This window comes from Diachasma alloeum, unplaced genomic scaffold (genome assembly GCF_001412515.2).
Source record: "Diachasma alloeum isolate Michigan unplaced genomic scaffold, Dall2.0 Dall_scaffold_00179, whole genome shotgun sequence".
NCBI lineage: Eukaryota > Metazoa > Arthropoda > Insecta > Hymenoptera > Braconidae > Diachasma > Diachasma alloeum.
Genome location: NW_021680345.1, coordinates 3,755,643 through 3,766,530, shown reverse-complemented (window position 1 = coordinate 3,766,530; position 10,888 = coordinate 3,755,643).

The window sequence follows — 10,888 nt, the reverse complement described above, 5'->3', positions numbered from 1 at the left end:
ATTCCATGAACGATTCGATCTTAAATTGAATTCAAATTCGCAACATTAACAATTCAAGTACAAATATTACTTAATTTTCAAAAAAAATTCAACAATCCATTGACGACGAAGAAAATTTTCTTTGACCAAAAAACAAATTATCCCCTCGAAATTATAAATATAAAAGTCTCACGAGAAAAATTATTTATTTCATGCATTCATTCCATTTAATGATCCACTCTTATTGCACTAAAAATTCCCCCAGTAGGTCCCCAATACTCAGAACTCCTCGTGAACTTAATCGAATTAAATATCCTCATTCCCTGAAAAAGGATCGATCCCCCTCAAACAATCAAACTTCCGTGTTCACCATTCCCAGGAGTTCCCATCAGTTCTATTTACCCGCCCCCACCCCTTCCGGACAAACTCGGAAAAAAAAAACCACTTCGTGGTCAAAAAATTCATACCACCTGCTGAAAGCCCAGATCTCCAAATAATGCACGAAAGATGAGAGAATACACCGGGAATCACATCCCACCATCGTCCACGTTATCCACCTTTATGCATTTTTGGTTCAGAGAGTGCGGAGAACCGCAGCAGAGAGGACATTGCGCTTTAGTTTCAAACGGACAAAAATAGCCTGCCACTCGAAATGTGAAATCCAGTTTCGGCGGGCATTTCTCTCCCGTTCCGCCCGCTCCGCGCACTCCCTTTAGGGCGAAGAGCGAGGGACAGAGGAATTGGGAGAGAGACAATTTGAATGATAGAAAAGGGGAATTGACAATCCGATAACTGGGGCTTTGCATGAAATTTGTTTCATTGCTGGAAACGAAAATTGAATGAAAAATACAAAAGTGTAGTCTTTCGTATAGTTTAGTTTAATGTTTAGAAATATCGCAAGGAAATTATAAAGTTGTATGTTAACAAATTATGGAAGTTGATGAAATTTAAAGTTGAATAAATAACTATCATTGAGATTGAATAATTAATTTTAATATTCGGACAGAAAGTATGAATGATAATATCATTCCAACAAAAACGGGTTGAATGTTTGAATCAAAAATTGGAGAATATTTTCACCTGAATTTTCCAAAATAATTTTCGAATTGTCACTGAATAATTTAACTGAAATTCACGGTTTGCGAATGGAAATCGACTTTTGAATGAAATTATCACAACATTCGTGAAATATCTAAGTTTTGAATAACGAGATTTCCTGAAAGTTGAGTGAGAATGTCACTTAAAACTTCAAATGGAAAATTTCTGGTATTTGACACGGAAAATTCAAGAAGTTTCGCTGTTCAATGAAGAAAAAAATTGAAATATCATCGAGAGTTCAATGGAAATTTTCAAGAGAGCAACATTGAGTTCGATTCACCAATACAATCATGAAATCACGGGAATTACAAATTGTTGCGCAGTAGGAAGGCGAGAATTTCCCAAACTGTTTGAATTTTTAATTAAAACATGAATATTTATATTCCCAACAGATCCATTAATACAAAAATTGTCATATTACTGACAAATCAGTCAATTTCCTGAATACTCTATGGAATTGTCATTTTCAGGTTCATATGACAATTTAAATTGTTCAAAATTGTGAAAACAAAAAACATCAAATTCCTCGCGGTCATTCCCCAACGACTGACAAAATATTTTAATCACCCGACTCACTATCCATTTCCGTGAATGCCTAATGAGACAACTCATTACCCCGCGCTCTCCTTTCCCTCAATTACCAAAAAAGTGTAAAAGTTGATTCTATTACCCGACAATTGCCAATTAAAATATTCCCCCGAACATTTTACGACTCTTCGAGTGAGCAGTGGCAGAACCCATTTAAGAATCATTCTCCCCGGACGAAGATTATGTCCAACGTTCAACCGGCGTTTATTCAAAATTCTGAAAATTCACGCGATTATTGCTCCGCATTAAAGTTGAATCAACTGTGTTGTTTCTCCAATTGTCATTTTTCAATAAATATCTCGGAATCTAAGGCAGATAGCAAAATTTTTCATATAATCTTCTTTGTAGAGCAAATTGAGAACTACGAAAAAGGTTATCACGAAAATTTGGCTTTTTCCCTTAGATTCGGAGATATTCCTCAAACACTCAACTAAGAGTCAAGTCGACTTCAACCGTTTTACCGGTTCGATATTGCATTGTGAAAACGAAAATCACTCATCGAATTCCTCGTCGTCATTCTCCAACGACTGACATAGTTATTTTCATCACAAGGTCCACAAAGTATTTTCTAACAAATGTGTCTCGCCTTCGGCTCGGCCAATAAAGCCACATTCGTCAGAAAATACTTTGTGAACCTTGTGATGAATGCAATTTTTCGCCGTAGAATCGCCGTTTCCCGGGCCTTCTGACGAAAAAATATTTTAATCACCCGACTCACTATCCATTTCCCTGAATGCCTAATGAGATAACTCATTACCCCGCGCTCTCCTTTCCCTCAATTACCAAAAAAGTGTAAAAGTTGATTCTATTACCCGACAATTGCCAATTAAAATATTCCCTGGAACATTTTACGACTCTTCGAGTGAGCAGTGGCAGAGCCCATTTAAAAATCATTCTCCCCGGACGAAGATTATTTCCGACGTTCAACCGAGCGTTTAACGGTCAATTCACCTGACTGGCACTTCATGAATGTTAATAGTCGGGACATGTAGCGGTAAAACGCCTGGGCACCGGAGATGCTGAGAGAAAAGAAATTATAGAAAAATTATTACCTTTCGCACACATCGGGGACGCAGAGATTGACCTCAAGGTACAATACGAGTGGGCTCTATATCGTGTATACGTAATCATCGCTGGTAGATGCGCGCGCATTGGCCTTTAACTAAACTCCCGGTGTAATGGTAATGTTGTGTACCTGTCAAGCCATCGCTAGAAAGTCCCTGGTGGGACCACGCGCGGATAATGGATTTATCCGTTGGCCCCTTCCATCTCTGTTGCGGCGTATCGCTCGCTCGCTCCTCACCCTCGACCCGTAACTACATACGTTCAACGGTCACGCGGAAGTTCGCGGAGGATAGGGTTGTGATTAAAAAAATGGAGAGAGGGAGGAAATGGAGGGGGAGAGAGGGAAAAGGGAAAATCAAAATGGAAATAGAATGGGAAAAGGAATAGAATGGATTTTTGAGAAAACTCGACACTGCTAGAAATTTGTTGACATTTCGTGGAAAATATGATGATAATTCTCATAAGAGTGACATGAATCGGGTTTCGGGGAAAATGGCTATGAAATTTCTAGTTTTGGGTAGAATTCAAGGAAATTCATGAGTTTTAAGCGGAGGTGAGATGGAAATTTCACGACTTGGTGGAATTTTCAGTGGTACATGAATATTCAGAAACAAAACGACATGAATTTTCAATTTTTCCCTGAATTTTCTGAATTTTCATAGAATTATTGAACTGAAAAATCAAGTGTTTTATTGATTTTTAGATCATTTGAAGAGAAATCAACGGAATATTTGATTTTTCAATACAAGATTTCCTGATATTTCAATGGAACTTGAACACGATAAAAATTTCCGAAAATTTGTAATATTGTTACACGGCCCGATATTTCCGTTGCGCTTTTTGATAATTCCACTGAAATTCCAAGAAATTTTAGTATAAACTACAATTGAAAATGCATAATTTGATGAGAAAATCGATGGAGATAATAATTTCCTTTCAATTATTCCACAAAAATGAATTGAAATAATAAAAATTCACATAAAGCACATTAATTGTCCGACACGAAAAAAAAATATACTTGGATTGATTCAACTATATTATTCTTGATTCAAATATATTTTAACCTCGAATGGGGTGTCTCAATTCGAGGATGATTATTTCGTATCAACCCTGTTTGTACCAAGCGCTCTCAAGTGTAATAGAAGGGTCAGACACTAAGTGTGAGAATATAAGGGTCAAAAAGTGGAGGTTAAAAAATGAGGGTCGGAATATTAGATTCAAAAACTGAGGGCCTGAATGTAAAGGTGAAGGCATGAGGGTCAGAATACTAGGATAAAAAAATTAGGGTCAGAATATAAAAGTAAAAAAAGTGGGTGTCAGGCAATGAGGGTCATATAAGGGCTAAAAGCGGTGATCAAGCATAATATATTCAAACGAAACTGATGTTCTCGACCATATGCTTTCAAATTGTTAAAATATCTTTGGGCCATGTTTAGGTCAGCAGCAGTAAACACTCAAAAATTGTGTGCAGTGTTTACTGCTGCTGACCTGAACATGGCCCAAAGATATTTTAACAATTTGAAAGCATAATATATGACTTATATTTAGACCCTCATTGCCTGACACCCACTGTTTTTACTTTTATATTCTGACCCCAATGTTTTGACCCTAATATTCTGACCCTCATTTTTTACCCTCCACTTTTTGACCCTTACATTCTGCCACTGAGTGCCTGACCCTTATATTACACTTAAAGGGCTGCTACAACCCGCCCTGATACAAAAGAATCATCTTGGAATTGGAATACCCATCTCCCAATTGTGTATAAAATATACTTGAATCAAGTATATTGTTTTCCGTGAGGACTCTCACCCCTGGGAGAAATTCCAGGGCCATTGTTTCTCAGGCACATCAGCATCATCGAATATGACAAACCCTCGGCCCCAACTAACGACTAAATGCCCCCCGCAATGATCGTCGTCCTCGTCATAGTCGAAATGAGCGTTAGAACGTCATAAATGGAATATGCATGGCATACTCGGGGATACGTTACCACGGACAACAACGGAGATACCTTACGGGCCTCTACCCCCCGAGGAAGGTTTACGTGAATATGGAGCCTGGGCTCTATGGTTCTGCAACTTGGCGTAACCCCGATTGCCCATCGGCCCACTTGCATTACGGAGGATAGACGTATGCGTTAAGCCCAGAGACTCCTACTATGCGATTGTAAGCGATGCCAGAGCGCTATATCCAGATAGGGGGGATGACGTTGTTTCACAGTCGATACCCAACCCACTCTCTATGTATTCAAACGTGTATCGGTACTAGAGGTGTTATGACAACAATGGGCCCAACTGCGGGGCTACATGCGGGATGAACTCATCGTATTTACAAGCAAAAGTGGTTTTTCATTCAATGATTTACACTGTTGAAAATTTGTCACTGAAATTTCGGTAAGAGTCGTGGAAATCTGGAATTTCGTTATTGAAAATTGAGAATTTTGTGGAAAAATTAACGAGAACTGTAAATTTCAGTTCCATTTTTCCCTGAAAATGAATGGAAAACCAGAAAATTCCGGAAAATATATTTTTGAATTCAGGACAGTGACACTGAATGCGATTTAGGGGGAAGAAATCATGAAATTTCAGATGTCACTGAAAATTCAATGTAATTTGACACTGAATATTCATATTAGATTGGAAATTCAATCAATCGACCTGCCTTATCGATTATTTATAATTCCAATGAACGATGAAGAAATTCCTCCCTCAAAAATTAACATTCATGAATAAAAAATGTTCACATCGGCAAACCAACCCTTCAATCATACTTAAAATTCTCTTCCACGCAATTTTTTTAAGTCAACATTTTTTCCCCCTGAAAGTTGCGCACCGATAAGAAGAAAAATTATAAATCCCATAATTTTCCTCGCAAAGTGAAAAACGTATCTCGAGAAGTGAGTTTAATTATAAACGAGAGAATAAAAAAGTATGGGGTCGATTGTAGCATAAGGGTAATGAACTAGAGGCGATAATGAGTCGACGCCGGAGAATATTTATGCCAGGGCACTTATGTGAGAGGGATCGCTCATTGCGCTATCGCGGACGTTTTATCGTCTTGTATGCAACAGTGATATCTCCAAGAAGTGAGGCACAGCTCTCATACATCATAAACCACTAAACAAGCCTTATACTATTTTTTTTTCCTCTTGAGACTCAAGGATCTGATATATTAAAAGGGGTTTCAGTGAAAAAATAGGGGCTCTCTTTCGGGAGTCTGGGGATCTGGGTGATCTTGCTGGTAGTGGCCTTGGTTCAATTTCGTGCTGATATCATGACAGCGGACTGATAGCAGAAATTAACGATCATCTTGTTCCGGTCTTATTCGTTCTTGGGGGGACTATTTTCGTGATATCTTTGGATGGAGGGAGAACGCCATTATGAGTCGTCAGTTGTTGAATGAAACTTTTTTTTCTTGTGAACAACGATTTCTTCGTTAGATCAGAAGAAAACAGAGTTATTTTTACTTGACGAAGGTCCACAGAGGCAAAACTTGGATAAAAATTGCCTAGAAAATCGTGGCAAATTTTACTGTACGAAAGGTAATCGCGGAGCGAAATGGCATTCAATGAAAAAATATGTTTGTGGAGGATTATGATTCGTTCAGTACAAAAAATGCACCTACGGAGGCAAAAATTATCCTCTTGTATGCGCTGTTAGAAATTATTTGAAATTTGATGGAAGATATTATAGTAAATCTCATGGGAGTGACGTTGAATCGAATTTAGGGAAAAAATGGTTATGAAATTTTAAGTGTTAAGTAGAATTCCCGGAAATTCATGAATTTTCAGTGGGAGTGAGATGGAAATGTCTCAACTTGATTGAATTTTCAGTGGAACATGAATATTTAGAAACAAAATTACATGGATTTGGAATTTTTCTCTGACTTTTCCTGGCTTCTCTGAATTTTCACAGAAAGTGAACTAAAAAATCAAGTATTTTGATGATTTCCAGATTGTTTGAACAGAAAATCAATGGAATATTTCGTTTTGCAATGACAAGATTTCCTAAAATTTCAGACGAACTTGAATTGAAAAAAAAATTTATACAAGAACTTTCAAAAATATACCTCAGTGTCCTTGATTTCTCTAAATTTTCATGGAGTAATTGACCTGGAATCTGCAGTTTCCATTAATTTCTCAATCAAATCGTAAGGGGATTGATTTTCGAATGACATGATTGAAGATTTTCTCTGAGTGTTCTTAATTCGAGAGCATTTTAAACTGGGGCAAAATAGGTTGTTCAAAGTGAAAGTTTGATGAATGCCCTGGCCTCTTGATAAATCTTTTTCCGAGAATTGACACTAGGAGTTAATACATCTCTCCGGACAATATTACTCCGTCACGTGTTTTCTACTTGAGAGAACCATTTGTCCTCGTGTTACACCAGCGAGTTTGCGAGTTTTATGGATCTCCGAGCGCACACACAGACTCTCATGTTACTGAACTTGGTTACCCAATGCGAGGGGCCAATAGTCATCGGCGACATTCGCGTGATCACCATTTTTTTGAGTGATTCACTTTGTTTGGAATTATGACACAGGATGAGAGCAAATATTCGGAACTGGCGCGTTGTTTGCGCTGCATCCAATTTTTGGCGTTCTGTTTGTTGAGGTTTGATGGAGTTACTCCATCAGGGATTAAAGTCGAGGGGGAACTAATGCGATGAGGATAGTCAGAAGCAGCTTCCTGATTAATCCCCTGATGAATGCGCTAAGAGAAAAAATTAGCTCACGAAAAAAAAATACGACCCTAAGTGTGAGAACATAAGGGTCAAAAAGTGGAGGTTAAAAAATGAGGGTCGGAATATTAGAGTCAAAAACTGAGGGCCTGAATGTAAAGGTGAAGGCATGAGGGTCAGAATGATACGGTTAAAAAAAGAGGGTCAGAATATTAGGATCAAAAAATTAGGGTCAGAATATAAAAGTAAAAAAAGTGGGTGTCAGGTAATAAGGGTCATATAAGGGCTAAAAACGGTGATCAAGCATAACATATGACTTTATTTACTTTTATATTCTGACCCTAATGTTTTGACCCTAATATTCTGCCCCTCATTTTTTAACCTCCGCTTTTTGACCCTTATATTCTGACGCTTAGTGCCTGACCCTTATATTACACTTAAGAGGGCTTGCTAAAACCCGGCCTGATACAAAACAATCATCTTCGAATTGAAATACCCTTCCCCCAATTGAGTACTAAACAATTCAGGTTTTTTATGTTCGTGAGCCAAAATTATTTTAAATACCAATTTTTTCAGAATATTATTCGAATTTCCCCGATTATATATCAACAGAATTCGAATACATAAAACCAAAGCATGTTCCCGTCCCCTTTAGCCAACGCGAAAATGCCAAGTTGTGGTGACCCCTTAGCCCATCTCCTCGGCCCCGTCGCCTGTCGTACAAGAAGAGGAAACGGAAACAAGGACAAAACTTAACCGTTACACAACTCCCACTATCAGAAGCATCCACGACTGTGGCCCCTTTCTTTGTCCCCATCGCCGGGTGAATTCTTCCTTTTTCATTCTTCCCTTAACTTGTATTTTTCCTCGATTACCAGTTACCTCGGGCTAATTGGAAAGACTCGTCGGCGACAGATTCCTCTCTTCCGCCCCCTCCCCACTACTTTTTTTCCTCAGCTGAAAGAGGGATTGGAAAAAGTTGCGCGGATACTTTTCGAAGCCGCAGACTCGAGGCTTTGCGGTCCACTGATTATTTTCGTAAGAGTGAGACGCACCCCCCCACCCCCCTTGAACTTTGTCCCGCGCAAATGCAGCCGCCAATCCCCTTTCCCCCTTTATACCTTAGTAAAAACTTCTTGCAGAGGCTGCACTCGAGTATTTTAAAGTATCGAGAAAGGGTATCGGCTATCGACTGACTGTCTCCTTTAGTTGGGCTCCTCTTACCGCCTCTCTGAACACAATCTACTCGGTTTTCTTCTTTATTATTTTTTTTATTCACTCGCCTTTTTACCCTTCCATTCTCGTTTCGAGTTTCAAAAACTTGGGGAAAAGTGCAATTTCATTTTTACTCTAGTCTAACTCCATCCATTTGAGTTGTTTTATTTTTATATTTATTAAATTTTTTTTTGTATTGAATTAGTGCAAGGTTTCCTGCTGTGGATACAGACAGTTCACCATTTTCGGGTGAAACTTCAAAGGATGGTTCAGTTTTTTCTTTCGAGCACTGAACGAAAGGAAAATAGTCGGTGAGCGCCTACATTATTATGTTGCACAGTTTATGTTTCAATAAAAAAGATGCTCCGGTTCAATTCATTTCCATTTGACTAAAACAAACAGTTCTTCGTGGAAATTGATTATTCAGAAGTCCAGGGTAATATCCTCTGGAATAAAATAATATATTACATCACTAGACGAAACGTGTTTTGACACTGAAAAAACATATTTTTCGTGGATTTTGAGGTAAATATATCTTGGAATTTTTAAATAATTGAAAATTCAGCGTCATTGACAACTGATTATTAACTTTAATAAAAATTCAAGTAAGTTTGAGAATTATCATCTTTTAGCTGCTCAAAATTTTGGAATTTTATGATTTTCACCCCCAGTTTTACAAGTCAACAATCCATGAAACATTTTTTGTAGAACACTGGACAGAAGAAGAATAATCGGTGAGAGTCTCCATTATTATATTCTTCATTTTATGTCTCAATAAAAAAAGAGGCTCCGATTTAACCCATCCTCCTTAAAAAAATAAAAAGTAGAAAAATAAAAAGTTCTTAGTGATGCAAAGTTCTAAATAGAAAATATTATCAAAAATGCCAATCGATTATTCTGAAATCCGCGGAAATATCCTCAGTTCTGAGACCAGCGTCGATAAAATAAAATAATACATCAAATCGCTAGACAAAACGTCTTTCAACACTGAAAGTAGCGAAAAAAAATCACGTTTTACGCGAATTTTCAGCCTCGAGAGACGTGAATCATCCTTCCTTCACTCCGATCAGCCGTACGAGCTTTCACAATCCGAGTGACAGCTGATGACCGGCAGATTTCGAATCTCGAAACGTAGAATCGGGGAAAAGTGAATCACACTATAATTATGAATTTCCACTCGGAATACGTCATTCCCAGGGACGTGATGTCACTTCCATCGTCGACGAATTCAAAATTCCACTCTGCAAATCCGTGCCATGTATCCGCGGAAGAGCTCACGATACATTTCATGATGATGTATTAAAACAACTTGATCAGCGCGTTATAACTCCCGCGCTGGTGCCGGTCAGAGGAATGACAATAGTATCGGGTTTGGCATCTGCGTACGTTCACCATGAGTCACGAGTCCACTACTTGGATGTGTTATTAATCATGTCAATACTGCACGAAGAGAAAAATGCAGCAAAAACTAGACGAGAGACACTTTCCCCGCGCGGAGAGCCCGGAAAAAAAATTGAATTGAGTATAAGATATACTTGATTGAACTCAATAGCGAAATGGTAAAGCGGTTCAAGTCGATTTTGAAAATTTCAGTGAATATCTCGGAATCTAAGGGAGATGGCTAAATTTTTGTTTAGAGCTTCCTTGTAGCACACAATTTGTTCTAGAGAAAAGGTTATTATGAAAATTTTATCATTTTTTTTTTCAGTTTTCACTTTTTCCACATACTTTTGAGTGTTCTGAATAGCCCGTCGTTTAAATAGTTGGAATCAACGTTCACCCGGCTAAAAAATNCACTTTTTCCACATACTTTTGAGAGTTCTGACTAGCCCGTCGCTTAAATAGTAGGAATCAACGTCCACCCGGCTAAAAAATTCGATTTTGGCGAAAATCTACTTGCCCCGAAAAACCCGAAAATCTGACCCTTTGGCTGGGGCCAAAAAAAACGGCTTCTCAGTTTTCACTTTTTCCACATACTTTTGACAGTTCTGACTAGCCCGGCGCTTAAATAGTAGGAATCAACGTCCACCCGGCTGAAAAATTCGATTTTGGCGAAAATCCACTTGCCCCGGAAAACCCGAAAATCTGACCCTTTGGCTGGGGCCAAAAAAAACGGCTTCTCAGTTTTCACTTTTTCCACATACTTTTGACAGTTCTGACTAGCCCGGCGCTTAAATAGTTGGAATCGACGTTCATCCGGCTAAAAAATTCGATTTTGGCGAAGAATCCAAGATCTGACACGTTGACCCTTGTGACCCTTG